This window comes from Mastomys coucha, chromosome X (assembly GCF_008632895.1).
Source record: "Mastomys coucha isolate ucsf_1 chromosome X, UCSF_Mcou_1, whole genome shotgun sequence".
Taxonomy (NCBI): Eukaryota; Metazoa; Chordata; class Mammalia; order Rodentia; family Muridae; genus Mastomys; species Mastomys coucha.
The window spans coordinates 14,862,600-14,874,110 of NC_045030.1; the positions used below are offsets into that span (position 1 = coordinate 14,862,600).

An 11,511-nucleotide genomic window follows, 5' to 3' on the forward strand; every position below is an offset into this window, starting at 1 on the left:
GCCAGTTTCCAGGAAGCTGTACCTATATTATCCAAATTATAAACCTCAGCGCCCCGAAATTCAAGACATGGACTCACCCATAAGTCCCTTTTCGGGGAGGTTCGCCAAGTGCTTCCTCGCAGCGGTAGCCATGTTGGCGGATCTTTCCTTTTTAGTAGGAGAGCTTCTTCCTGGTACACCTCATAAACAGACGGCAGGCAAGTAGACTTGCGGACCGGAGAACCCCTAGTATTGGACTCACGTTTGTCAAACAGGTAAGAAGAAAATACCCGTTGAACCTACCAGGATGATAATTAGTGCTGAATTATGGCTGCTTTTAGCTTTCTAGGGAATGCTTGCCTGGGAGGGGTTTTAACATGGCGAATACACTCCGCCCCTAGCGGTGAGCCTCCAAAACCCCAGTGTAAATTGTCTTCATTTCCTTCTCCAACCCCATTCCCAATTTTCTGATGTCTGGGGAGCACTGCAAGCTGAAACCTGTTAATGTGGAGGGTATGAAAATCCCCTTTGCAGTGATTTTGTTCTCTGTTCAGGAGTAGGTGTGGGCAGACCTAGACATCTACATTTTGGCTGCTAGGTAAGGCAGGGAATTTCAGCTTGGGACAAACAGGTGCTCAACCACTAGTCCTTGAATGCTGTACAAGAGACCCATTTTGGCTTTGTGCAGACAATTTCCTTGCTGCCAACAATGGGAGTGTGTGAACAAAAGAAAAAGTGACAAACAGAATCTGTAAGTTCAACTGTAGGAAAGGGAAAGAAAAGGGAGACCATGCCTTCATCATTTTGCAAATAGCAATTCACATAGGTTAAGATTGGCCTGCCTGGTGGTATTAACTAAGGTCTCTTTCTAGCTGCTTTTGTGTCTACTTGACACAAGCTAGGAGGCATCAGAGAGGAAGGAGCCACAGTTGAGGAAACACTTCAATGAGATGCAGCAGTTAGGCATTTTCTCAATTAGTGATTGTTGTGAGAGAGCACCTGCCCTTTTCTAGGTGGTGCCATCCCTGGGCTCGTGGTGCTGGGTTCTGTAAGAAAGCAGGATGAAGCAGCATATGTATAGCAGAGGATGGTCAAGTCGGTCATCAATGGGAGGAGAGGCCCTTGGCCCTGTGTAGGTTCTGTGCCCCAGTGTAGGGGAATGCCAGGGCCAATAAGTGGGAGAGGGTGAGGTGGCAGGCATGGGGAAGTGGGAGGCAACAGGGGTTTGTTTTAGTTTTTGTTTTTTTATTTTCTTTTATTTTATTTTTTTCTTTTTTCTTTTTGGAGGGGAACCTGGGAAAGGAGATATTATTTACAATACATATAAATATCTAATAAAAAAAAGCAGGATGAACCAGCCAAAGTAAGCAAGCTAGTGAGCACAGGCCAGAATGGGGCAATTGGCTCTGCTGGAGTTGCAGGTAGTTATGCGGTGATGTTGGTGTTGTAAAGTCTACCTGTCTAAAACAAAGAAACCAGCAGCTTCTTATTAGCATTTACCAGGAGGATGATACATCTACCACCCAACCACTAAAGGGCCTTCCAACTATCTCTCTTCTACAATTCAGAAGAAGAATTTGTCAGTGGTTTTGTAGAGGAGAGTTTTAGCCACTCTAAAGTAATTTTTCTTTCTTAATTATTTTAAATAATTAGTACATATGTGTATTGTGATCCTTACTCTGTCTGTCTCTCACTCAGCCTTGCTGTTTCCTGTTTATTCGCAACTATTGGCTCTCCTATCCTATGTCTTGTGTGTGTGTGTGTGTGTGTGTGTGTGTGTGTGTGTGTGTGTATACATGGACATGTGTGTTAAGCCTCATTCAGGTTTTAGCTAGATTTCTGTGTGTTTGTGATTGCATAGCCAGACTATATCCACAAGACGGCATTTCACAGTGTTTATCCCCATACTCTGGCTCTTAAGAAGTTCTCTGTCCCCTCTTCCATGGTGTTCCCTGGCCCTGGAATGGAATGATATGGATATCTCAGTTAGGGATGAGCACTCAACAATCATTCTCAGTGTAAGGGCATGACTTCCATCCCTAAACTGATGGCTTTGTGGGTTTTTTTTTCCTGCTCAGAAATGACCTCTTCTAGCTCAGTCATTGCAGTGCTCAGATCTGAGTGATAATTCACACATGTCCCCTGTGATGACTAAAGAAACTTAATAGGCATCTCATAAGGGCCATTGACTTTTTGCTCTAGAATGCCTGTAAGTACCTAGTACACTGTAGGTGAGATAAGAATAGGACAATGGGCTGTGAGGTATCAACAGCTGCCTTTGCTTCTGTAAAAGTTGCTTATCGCCCTGGGAAAGAGATGAAATGGTCTTTTCATTACTATATAGCAGGAAGAGAAGAAACAACTGAGGGGAATAAAACGAATTTCCTGCCAAGCTGTGGATCCTTGGAGAGCAGGAAGAGAAGAAACAACTGAGGGGAATAAAACGAATTTCCTGCCCAGCTGTGGATCCGTGGAGAGTTGTACATGATGTCTATCTTTCTGATGTCTGCCTTCAGAACCCTCCAACCTCCACTTTGACAAGGTGTGCTTCTTAACTCTGCCCTTCAGCTAACAGGAAGAATAAAATCATCTAATTTAAGTTTGAATTGGGGTAAGTCATTGGTCTTTCACAGTGGATTTGAACACCACAACATCTGTACATTGTCCAGATGTGAGATTTTGCATTAATTTACAAAAAGAAACTTCACTGACCCAGGTTGAGAACAGGTATAAACATAAATAGATGCTACATCCTCATATGACCTCAGGGATTGACCTATCTGGGAAGGTAAAGGAGTGAAAAAACAAAACAAAACAAAACAAACAAAAAAAAAAACAAAAAACCCAACAAATACACGGACACAGAAAATCTCGGGTCACATAGTCTGGACTCTGATAGAGAAGTCATAGCACCCCAGAAGCACAGTGTATTCATTATATACAGTTAACAGCTGAACAAGGAGGCAAGGTTATTACATACAGAAGAAAAATCAGACAGGGTTATTTTATACAGCTGAATAAGGAAGCAGGGTTAGTTAATCTTGGTATGGGATCAGTCTTCAGGCTGCAAATATGAGGAGCTAAGAAAGCTACAGTGAAATTCTCTGTATACACTCTCAAGATTTGCATTCAGATTCAAGGAAGGGTTTGCCATTCCTCAGAACTTCATCTGAGGAAAGCTTTGCCACTCCCCTGGTACTGTGGTCTTGGTCCTTGGCAAGACCATCCTCATGCCAAACAATACTCCACTTGCTTCCTACAGTGAAATATTTATTCTTTTAAAAGTAATGAATTCTACCCGTTCCATTATTTTGAAAGTGCATATGAGTTTTTCAGATTTATTTTCATTTATATGTTTGTGAGTAGACTGTATTTGTGTGCAGGTGTCCACAGAAGCCAGAAGGCCACAGAAGATCATCATCTGGAGATGGAGCTACAGGAGGTTATGAGTCTCGCATCTTGGGTGCTAGGAACTGAACTGATGTTCTCCTAAGAGTACAGGTGCTCTAAACCTCTGAGCCAGCTCTCTATTCCAGATATTGATTGATTGATTGATTGATTGATTAGTAGTTTCCTTTGTTAAAGCACTGCTTGTAATTTCCCATTTCTAAGCATGACATCACTTGCTACTTGAAACAGAATGGCAAGAAGAAACAGGAGAAACAATGAGTCATTGTCCTTTTACAACCTAACCACACAAACTCACATCTATCAACTAGATGTGTTTTAAACAACTTACTGCCATGCTCACTTCTGTAAAATCTCTTGACCAGTCAACTCATTTGGTAGTTCTAGAGTATAAAACGAGAATGCAAACTGGATCTAAGGAGGAATGCATCCTGGCTTGGATGCGCTGCAAACACATTTCCTCTCTTTTCCCTCTCATCCGTATTGGGTGTTTATTCCAGAATGATTCCTGCAGCAAAAATCATAGGACTAGGGGACCAGCTCTGTCAGGAACATGCTTGCCTCACACGCATGAAGACTAAAATTTGCTTTCAGCACCCATGGAAAAGCTGGATGCAGCTGGGTGAATCTGTTGTCCTAGCACTGGCCAGGCTAAGCCAGGAGGATTCTGTCGCATCAGTAAATTCCAGGTTCAGTGAGAACAAAGTAGTCAGGGTTCCTGAAGATGACATCCAAGGTTGTCTTCTGGCCTCCACACACTTACATATCTGCATACATATGTGCACCTGTACACATACGTAAATGGATGTGATGTAATTTGACATTTGCTTATCTACAACTACATAATGGTGGGATGACATTGAATTATAGGAGGCCTTGATTCTCTTGAGCGTAGAGTTCGTATTCCATAGGTGGGGGAGTAGATTTTTTTTAAAAAAGATTTATTTTATTTTTCATGTGTATGAGTATACTGTAGCTGTACAGATGGCCGTGAGCTATCATGTGTGTGGCTGCTGGGAATTGAACTCACGACCTCTGCTGGCCCTGCTCTCTCCAGCCCCCCTCCCCACTCCAGTCCTGCTCACTCTGGTCCCACTTGCTCAGGTCCCACTCGCTCCAGCGTAGTCACTGTAGCTGTCTTCAGATGCACCAGAAGAGGGTGTCTGAGACTCTTCACGGGTGGTTGTGAGCCACCATGTGGTTGATGGGATCAGAACTCAGGACCTTCGGAAGAGCAGTCAGTGCTCTTACCGGCTAAGCCATCTCGCCAGCCCGGGGGAATAGTTTTATAACTTACAATTTGTAGTGACAGTTGTGCATATAAAATATGCCACAATTTCTAAATTATTTTGAAGATTTAATTTTTATGTATATAAATGTTTTACTTATGTATTTCTGTGCACCATGTGCATGCTCTGTGACTACAGAGATCAAAAAGGCTTAATATTCCCTACAATGGGAGTTACAGATGTTTGTGAGCTGCTGTATGGGAAGTGGGAACCAAACCCAGATCCTGTGCAAGAACAAACACTTTTAACCCCTGAGCTACCTCTCCAGACCCATCAGTTTTAAAAGTACTTCTGTTCTCATACTTTTACAGTAGAATTGTGTCCTTGACTGGTACTCAATCACAGCTGTGTATTCTCTTACATCCTTGGTTATGACAGTTCAGTTTCTCTAATAATTCTGTTAATATGTTGTGAACGATACAAGATACAAATTTGTTTATGTAGTGTATATGACATAAACCATAAATTGACAGGACTTAAGTAGTAATGTAGCAACATTTGAAGACATTAGAACTTGCTATATCCTTGTGGGAATCTTATCTCCAAGTCTGAAGGTGCAAAGTCAACTGAAACAATTGTCTAACATATGGCCTTTAGATTTTTTAATATGTGTATTAAGAATTGTATACTGACAAATTTAGGTTTAATGTCACTTTGACTTTTGAAAACGTTATAATTAGAATTCAAAGCAGAGCCAGGCAGTGGTGGTGCACACCTTTAATCCCAGCACTTGGGAGGCAGAGGCAGGTGAGTTTCTGAGTTCGAGGCCAGCCTGGTCTACAGAGTGAGTTACAGGACAGCCAGAGCTACACAGAGAAACCCTGTCTCGAAAAAAAAAAAATTCAAAGCAGAACTTGTAGTTTAAGGTACTTACTTTCCAGAATTATTGAAAATATTCCAAATGAATTGTTCCAAATTAGATTGCCTCTTAGTTTGGCAAATTTAAATATACTTCTAACACAAAAATCAACCCTTTCCTAAGTTATGAAGAGCGTATCAAGTACGTATGTATTTATATCTGACTTCAGTTGGTGAAACAGCAATAAAAATGTGATTATAAAATTGAAAAAAAAGAATTGTGTATTGAGCTGGGGAAATGGTTCACTATGTAAAGTGCTTGATGGACAAGCATGAAGGTAGAGGTTCAGATCTCCAGGGCCCCATAATTGCTACGCAAGTGTAGCAGCCTGCCTCTAACCCCAGCCCTCAGGAAGCAGAAAGAGCAGATCCCTGGAGAAAGCGGCCTACCTAGACTAGCTAACTGAATGGGTAAACTCTGGGTTCAAGTGAGAGACCCTCCCTCAATAATCAAGTCATCGAGGAAATAACCTGCCATTGACTTCCGACTTCCAACTAGTGTTATAGAATCATAGATGTCAACCAGTACCCTTACTACCTATTTTGAATATAAATGTTTTATGAATATAGTATATAATCTTTGGACTTCTGATTGAAGGAAATTATAGAACTCTGTTGTAATTTAGGTTTGATTATACACTTCCATGTACAAATAATTAAAATTTTATATTAAGTACTACGTATATGTAATGTATTTAGAATTTAGTTATTTTTCCCATAGCTAGAATTTTTAAGTTATAAATCAACAAATTATAATTACATTATCTTTGGGGGTACAAAGTGATGATATTTATTTATATATATATATGTATATATATTCCATATATATGGAATGACTAAATTAATTAGCATATCTATCATATCAATTTCTTCTAACTTTGGTGATGCAGACATCTAAATTTACTCTTTTGGGTGGGTGAGATGATTCAGCAGGTGAAGGTACTTGCCACCAAGTTGGATAACTAGGAGTTTCACTCCTGGGACTCACAGGGTTGAAGGAGAGAATCAATTCCCGAAAACTTGTCCTCAGCTCCCTCTACATAGATGCATGTATGTACTCCCCAATGCACATAAAACGAAATGCTTTAAGGACTAGTTCAGTTGTGTTTCAGTATATAAAATGTGACAGGGCAAACGTTTCTCCATCTTGTTTCAGTTGGAGCCACTTTTGTTTTAACCAGAAACTGAAACTGGCTTTCCCTCCCTCTGCTCTACCCCACTCCCATGAAAAAAGCTTAAGAAAATCCCCAACCCTGTTCTAGAAACCTGGGGGCCAAATGCCCCAGCTAACTGCATGTCTTTGGCTTTTGTTAAACTGCTTGTTTATTTTCCTTTCCCTTGCAACTTCCAACTAAGATGTAGTTTTTCTGTGCTCTGGGCCTTTAAAAGCTTCCTGTAAAATGCTTTGGAGGCTGCTCTGTGAGAAGGGTTTCTCTCCAGGTGGTCACCAGCAGGCTTAATACTGCTCATGCTGGACTGGACTGCTCATGCCGAGTGATCTTCAGGTCATTCATTACCTAGGGGGAAAAAAGTGAGAACATGTGGTGCCTGTTAATATGTGCTGGTGTAATTCACTTGGCATAATGTCCTCCAAGGCTAATGGAAGTAACAAAATTTCTCAGTCTCTGTAGCTAGGGCTTTCAGTAGGCTCCTGAAGGGAAGTGCGGAGTGAGGAGGAGTGCAGAGGATGTGCAAGTCTCTGACTTGGTCCTCAGCTAAAAGCTTTCAGTTTCTCACAACTGTGTTCTAAGTTACTGTTGGGCTCGTCACATATGGCCTTTACAATGTTGAGGTACTTAAATAAATAAGTCCTTGTTCCTTGCTTTGGATTTGCAGCAATCTTTGTTGTATACTTTTAGGTAGGTATCTGAACCCTACTTTCTATCTCAGGCTGATACTTCCCTCCCAGGACTAATTATCAGCTATGCTGCCAATACTGGACTATGATGTCCCCCTTACTTCTGTTTCTCATGTAGCTGAGATTGTAAAGTGCTCAACACAGAGTTCAAACTATATTTATGACAAACCTATAAGCTGGGTTGTATTTCTTTCTTTTGCTGTATACCTGTTGCCATCTTCCCTGATCCCTTTTTGTGCCTGACTGCTTCTCCTTGTCTTTGGGTCTGCCAGTCAGTACACTGCCTTCTCTTTGTAAAGTTTCTCAGCTGATGTTATTTAGATATGCATCAGCCCTTATCAGTTCAAAGGAGACAGAAACTTCTGAGTACCTGGTAACTGAGCACTACTCTAGGGCTTTAAAATGCTAATGAGTGGCAGCTTTCAACACAGCCATTTACTTCCACTTAGACATTTTGCATATCTTTGACAGTTTGCTAACCTTTGTGGGAAGTCTCAATCGGGAAGCTGAGGAGGACATTCTGTTTTTTCGTTGAGTCTCTAAATCCTATTTCTGTGTTGGACCCACTAAGCCACCTCACCAACCAGCGTGGTATTTTGAAGTCTTTGAATTTTCACCATGAGGATGCAGTGCATCTGGGACCTAGCCCCTCCTTTGCTCAGGAGCGAGGTTCTTTCTCTGTGTGTGCTTGCACTCTCCTGAGTACTTTCTCCATAGATGTGTGCCCTTCCCAGACAGGGAATGTAGCTGCACAGGTGAGCTTGTGCAGCTTATCGTGCCACAGATTCCCTGCAACCTTGCATGAGCTTTTTTATGAGCCCCATTTTGATGCGAGTGTCCACAGAGGTCAGGGGACATTCCATATCCTGGAATGGAAGTTACAGGCAGTTGTGAGCCATCGGATGTGGATTCAGGGAACTGAACCTATGTTCTCTGCAAGAAATAATAAGTGCTCTTCACCACTGAAGATTCTCTCCAGCGATGGAAAATCTTAATCTTCCCCTTCCCGTAGCTATAAGAATCATTGTTTTTATTATCTTTAGTCCTATCTGTGGCAAAGGAGGACTGTCTTTCTCTCTCCCTTTTGTTTTGTTTTTCAAAGCAGGGCTGCTCTGTGTGTTTTGATTTTCAAGACAGGATTTCTCTCTTGGGCTCACACTATAGCCTAGGCTAGCCTTGAACTCACCAAGAGCCACCTGCTTCTGCCTCCCATGTGCTGGGATTAAAACTGAGCAACCCAACTGCTGGACTTGAGGACTCTCTTTTAAAAGCAAGAACTATATTTACTGTTTGAAGACTGTTGCCACCATTCTAAGAACAACTTCTTCCAAAGAACAAATGAGCCCAGTGCCTCTAACACAGAGACTTGATCATGGTGATGCTCATCCTTGACTGGATTAAAAGTCAATGGATGCAACATTTTGGAAGGGCGGAAACTACCAAGATTAGGTCTCTGATGTTCATCAAGATTATGGACCCACTAGAATTGTTCAATTTTATGTCGTAAAAGATGGATCTTGTGCTGGGGAGATAGCTAAAGATGGTGGGTAAAGATGCATTATGCAAGCATTAGCGCCTGCCTTTGATCCCCAGCACTCATTGTGTGGTGGTTCATCTCTAGCTCCACAGCTGGTAAGCAGAGCCAGAAAGATTCCCAGAGTTCACCTGCCAGTCAGTTTAGCCACCCTGTTTCTACCAAGTTCAATGTGAGACTCTGTCACAAAAAAAAAAAATGGTAGAAAGTAGTCAAGAAACCTGACACCAATCTCTGGCCTCCACATGTGCACCCATAGGCACATGCACCCTTGCATATATGTATATATATACATACAGACATCACACTGAGCACATACCACTACCAACAAAAATAAACTGTCAAACCAGAGAGGAAGCTGCCCTTAAGCCTGCCTGCCTTTAAATGGAACTTCTGAAGTGCGTACCACCAGTGCCTCTCTTTAACATTTCATGAAGAAATGAGATACTATCCAGAGAGCTTCCCACTCCATTGATGTAGCTGTTCACCAGATAAAAGGACCACAATGCTGATATTCAGTTTGTGTCTACAGAAGGGCCCTATCTGGACAGGCTGTTCCATTCAAAACCCCATGGCTTGTGCTAGTCAGGACCCCAAGACTCTAGTAGGCTATGTGCTAGGCCATACAAATCCTAATGAGCAAAGGTGATCAGAGAGGGGTCTCTTTGTAATTAGCACTAAATTTCTTTTTCCTCCCTTCCTTCCTCCCCATGTCTCCTCAAGGCAGAATCTCGATAAATTGTAACTGAGGATGCCACCCACCCCACCCCACCCCTGCCATGTTCCTCCTGCTTCAGTCTTCCTAGTGTTGATATTACAAGCACATGTTACCATGCCTGGCTTGAAAATGATGTTCCCTATCCTTTCTTCTTTGTCTGCACACCTGTATTGTTTGCTTTTCTTCTTTTTCTTTTTTAGAAAGAGACAGGATCTTGCTGTGTCAGTCAGGCTGTCCTTCACATCTTGCCTAGGCTCAAGCGAACCTCCTTCCTGACTGAGCCTGCCAGGTAACTGGGACCTCAATTTGGGACTATGCCCACTTCTGTGCACCGCATTCATCCATTTTGGGGAGTTCTAGATGTGCCTGCCTTGGTTATCCCTTGGAGGACAACTTGATTCCGTCACAGAAATTTTGTATGGGATGCAGCAGGACTTGCCAAACAAATGACAAGAGTTTGGGATCTGTAGACATCTGTCAATTGGTCCCGCACAAAAGGAGGGAGCTGTAGCCATGTTATTTTCTGAGGGTTTCAGGGAGTTCCCATTGTCAAGGTCAAGAAACCCCGATGCTCTGATTATACAAGAAGGGGGCACTCCAGAGCATGCAAGGCAAATACAGCCTCTATCTGCAAACAGATGAACGTGCCTGGTGCTTGTGCTTTAAGCCCTGGTTATGTTTCCTTTCAGAGGGTTGTATTCATTCAGGAGAAACTTGAAGCAGTAAAACTGACAGTAAAAAAGATTGACGAGGAAACTCCCTTAGGAAATACTAAGTTACACATAGCAGCATTTAGCTAAAAGTGCTCTGCCTCCATTTGCCTGGCTAATAACTAGTGTACTAGCCAGGCTTGTTTAAAAACTGTAAGAAAAAGTTGTACTACAATGGAAGCTTAGGTTTGCTGAGGAAGTTTTCTGCTAGGGATCATTCAGGAAGATTGCCCTCCAAGGTCAGTACATCTCCATAACAAATACATTCAGTCAGTCAGCTGAAGGGGGCAGGGCAATGTGACAACTTTCATCCAGTCCTGGTCTGCCCTCAAGTTCTGGGTGCTCTTATCAGGAAAAGCATAATTCTGCCAGGTAGGCAAGGTGAATGTAGGTAAGAAGTATAGGAAAACAACAACAACACTGTGCTTAAAGTTTCTTGTTATGCTCTGTTTGGTTGATAGTCCTGTAAGGCCTGCTCTTTTCTGAAGGAAAACAGAGGAGCAGTGGATCTAGGGAGAGGGGAGGTGGGGGGTGGGGAGCTGGAAGGAGTGGAGGAAGGAGAGGCTACACTCAGGATATATTGTATGAGAAAAGAATAAAAGAAAACAGCTGAGAGGGAGAGAGAGAGAGAGAGAGAGAGAGAGAGAGAGAGAGAGAGAGAGAGAGAGATGATTTTGATATGTTTGCTTTGTAAATCTCTCATCTGCTGAAGTAGATACACTTGAGTTTTCTGTCTCTGTTTAAATTGTTCACATCTTGAAACCCAGATCTGAAAGAGATTTAAGAATGCAAGCATATGTAGAGTGCAGAGGCTGTATTGAAGTTAGTAAAATTTTCTATTCATTTTTGGCTCCTCTTTGAGTATTAGAGGAATTCAGGTGTATTAGACTTAACATATATATATATATATACATATATATATATATACATATACACACACATATATATATATATAACTTTTATTGCATTATGATGAGAAAAGTTACATAATTTCAATTTATCTGAATTTGTTAACATTTAAAAACATATTTTAAGTAAATAGAATTATACCACATTCTTGTTTCCCTTTTCTACCCCAACTCCTCCCAGAGACCTCCTTCAATACCTATAATATCTTTTTTGTCATATTCCTTAAAATTTATAAAATATTATAACAA

At 41.7% G+C, this 11,511-nt stretch overlaps 1 long non-coding RNA gene across 2 annotated transcripts; it reads left to right on the forward strand.

Moving 5' to 3' along the window:
- Positions 1-18: 18 nt before the first annotated feature.
- Positions 19-9,913, forward strand: LOC116091935. Of its 2 annotated transcripts, XR_004119117.1 has the most exons (4): positions 19-254; positions 2,324-2,590; positions 3,363-3,480; positions 9,845-9,913. It is a non-coding gene; the product is annotated as an uncharacterized LOC116091935 (long non-coding RNA). The 2 variants fall into 2 exon arrangements; XR_004119116.1 differs by lacking the exon at positions 9,845-9,913 and having other exon boundaries at positions 3,363-4,311.
- The last annotated feature ends 1,598 nt before the right edge of the window (positions 9,914-11,511 follow it).